The sequence below is a fragment of the Amblyomma maculatum genome, chromosome 1, assembly GCF_055883805.1.
Source record: "Amblyomma maculatum isolate TAMU_Amacu chromosome 1, ASM5588380v1, whole genome shotgun sequence".
NCBI lineage: Eukaryota > Metazoa > Arthropoda > Arachnida > Ixodida > Ixodidae > Amblyomma > Amblyomma maculatum.
In genome coordinates, this window is record NC_139344.1 from 184,741,481 (window position 1) to 184,745,149 (window position 3,669).

Consider the following 3,669-nt stretch of genomic DNA (forward strand, 5'->3'; position numbering starts at 1 on the left):
CTTTGTTGAGTTATTTATGTGGCAGTGCGTATCAACTTCTCGCCCCCCTATAATATGCAAGGATCGCAGAGTACTCACAAGGCACTGGTGTAGGTTCCTCGAGGTTGGATGTCCCGGGAGCTGGGAACCGTACGTATATACCCTCGAGCTACGGATCCGCCTCTTTAGTTGTTGGCCATCCCTGCATGTCTCGGCACTCATATAATACTGTGCTGTATGTCTGATGTCTCCTTCAGTGTTTTGAAGCGAAAGCTACGCTATGCCATGTAGTTATTCATTATTAATTTAAACAGCGCGAACACGAAGACAAAGGACAAGATAAAAGAAAGCCACAGTACAAGAGCTGACTCACAACTTTGCCTAAGCCCTTTATTTACTCCAAGGTCCAGAAAAAACAAACATGAATAAAAAGAAACAATCACGTGAAACAACCCTTGGGTTCACCTGCTGCACAAAAAGTCACTCAAGTTGTGAGGCAGCGCTTCTACTGTGGCTTTCTTTTATCTTGTCCTTTGTCTTTGTGTTCGTGCTGTTTAAATTAGTAATGAATAAGTACCAACTCGCCCAACAAATTATCTTGGTACGCCAGGTAGTTTGAGCCATGGGGTATGCACATTTTTCACCATGAGGGAGATTTAGAGGTCAAACTTCTATGTTGGAGGGGTCATGACTGCTAAAATTTGGGCATAAACTGATTGTTGTATTTCACTTCACATATGTTAAATTATAATTCCTTGAAACTTGAGCTCGTTCGGTACCGTAGATATATTTAAAATGAAATTTTCTTTATTTTGAAAGCAGCTTCCTGGTCTGGCAATCATTGGCCGCTGATGTCGCATTTCATTCCCATGTCGTCTGCTATTCGCAGTATCAGCTGCACTCTTGCACGCATGCCGTGGACACTGAGAGCTTGTTTTTTCCTTCAGCAAAAAGATCTTATTTGCATGTTTTTAGAAGCCTTCACTATAATATGCGACCTTAGCGATCCTTGGACTTGGTTGGGGCTTCCATCTAGAGATTGTCGAGGAGGCCAAGATCTATGGGATCAATATTCGTACGTTATGCACAGGCAAGTTTAGTGACACTTTTACGAAGTGCACTTACATAGGAAGAATGACACTTTCGGTGCTTGCTGTCACGTGGCGAAATCGTGTCATTTTGAAATGATGGCAGTGCCGATACGGATGCTGCAGCCTTCTGTGGAAATTATTTGTTTTCGTGAAAATACCTTAAAATTCAATTTTATTGCAAGCACAATTGCCCCAAGCTATTATTCAGTTTATTTTTGCATCTGAATACATGGTTTTGACTAAAAAAGCATCTCGATGTCGCACGGACATACTAGCTTGACTGTGCATTTTGATAATGTGCATGGTTACTGCTTTTTACATGCAAAATCGACCTTGGTTATGCTATATAGTTACGCTGCTAACTGCGGTTATCGCGAACCTAGCTTTGCGACTTTAGTTTGCATCGTTAACCAAGAAAATGCAAGTAGCGCCTACGTATATAGAGCGGGGTCACGGCGGTGTTCAAGTGCAAAAAGGGCACGAGCTGTTTGATTCAGAGCAATGTGAATTTTTCACACGTCTTAAGAGCAACACATAATAGACAGCATCTCAATGCCTGTCCGATGGCACTTCTGTGCAGCCTAAACTGTCCAGTGGCGCACTGCAGCTCGCGCACACGGCAGCATCGTCGACGCCTTCACAGCATTTGCTTGGCATACATCACAACGTTGAAAAAGGTCCGGTCCCTGCTGCATTATGAGAGTATAGGCGAGAAGTTCACAGCACTGGATGCTACTAGCTTTCTGCTGTAGTGCTGCCCGTGAGCGCCCATGGCCAGCAGAGTGCACGGTGCAAGTAGCGCTTGGCCGTAGGCTCCTCCACGTTCGTCGCTAGGCCTACAATTGGTTCGCACCGAAGCATCAGCGGGCAGCGCTTTCATATTGACCAGCTTAATAGGATATATGTCTTGCTCGTGGCATTGCCTTATTGTCAATCTTACTGTCTGTTGATAATAAGAGAAAGGTGCGATTGAATTCGATGACTAGGAGTGGAGCTAGCGTATATGTGTACAAGCTGGTCGGGTAAGCTGCGCCAGCGGCGGCGGTGACTATAAAGTGAGTAGAAATTTGGTTGTGTCGCAGCTATTACTCCTACTAGTGCTTCCATACAGATCAACGATCCCCAAGAAGGATTCATTTTTGGCATTGATTTCCTCCGGGGTTTATTATTTACGAGAAAAACATTCTCGCACACTTTTTTGCTGCCGGTGATAGCCAAGGAGGTTATAACAAAAATCTGCTGGAATGGAAGTATACCGGCCAATGGGCTGGGGTGAAGCCTGGGGCCACTATCTTGAGGGGGGGGAGGGGGGCAAGAAATGGCCTGCAAAGCGCTTGGGAGCTCTGTTCGCAGGTGTTGCCAGTGTGTTTCAAGTGCCTAAATGATTTTTAAGTTCTGATCCAATGCTGTGGCCTATCAGGTGAGCCATACTGGACAGCTCCGAATCGATTTGAACCACCTGGATTTTTAAATATCGACGATATCCGAGTACTGGGCCGTATTTCACTCTACCTTGTGCAAAATTCGCAGCTCAACGTTGTCAAACCTTTAAATGAAGCCGTAGCGATGCCAGTATTACATAGCTGCATAGCTTATGTAGAGTATTATGACACTGCATTAATTGCAAGTTTTACACTGGGCGAACTTTAGATCCTAATTACTGCTAATTAGGTAATTGTTAATATTAAAATAAATGATTTGTCTACAAGTCATTGGATAGCTTATGTTGAGTACAATTACACTGGACTAACTGCACGTCTTAATTACCGCTAATTGCAATTAAACCTGAAATGTATGCTATCCTTTCAAGTCATATCGTGGCGTAGCTTGTATTAAGTACAGTTGCACTAAACTAATATTGCAATACACTAAGGGCCTAACTGCTGATGATTGGTAATCGTGATTAAAATTGAACTTTATGATACGAAGTAGACACGTCTCTGAAATGATCTCGACGAAAAGAATCCAAAATCAAACATCTAAACACAGAAGCCATGCAAAACAGGTAATTTATTAACGCAAACATAGGTAATACCGTAAATTAGCGGTAATGAAGACATGCAGCTAGTCCAATGCTGTTGTACTCTGCACAAGCTGTCCAACGATATGCGACTCCGAGCTATAGCATGTATATTAAAATTTATTCACAGTTATCTTAGTAGTAATTAATTAGGACCTCATATTAGCCCACTGCAATTATGCTACACATATATGCTATCTATAATGACATATGACTCGATGATGTTGCATAAAATTCAGTTTAAAAGCAGTTAATTCACTGTTTAATTAATACTTGCAATTATTGCAGTGCTATTATACTTGACATAAGCTACGTAATTATAATACTAGCGTTGCTACGGCTTCACTCAAAGGTTCGACATTGATGCTAAGCTTTGACTTTTGCAGTGAATAGAGCACTGGGTTGCTGATTGCTGAGCTCTTGCCAGTCGCTCTTTCGGTCCAAAAACAGAGGAAAACCAAAACAAGCATACGTTGACGCTAGAGCGCATCTTGCGACATTAAGCAGGAGATAAAAGAACAAAACAGTACCTCATTTGACTTGCTGTTATATGCGCTTTAGTCAAACTTTATTTTCGGC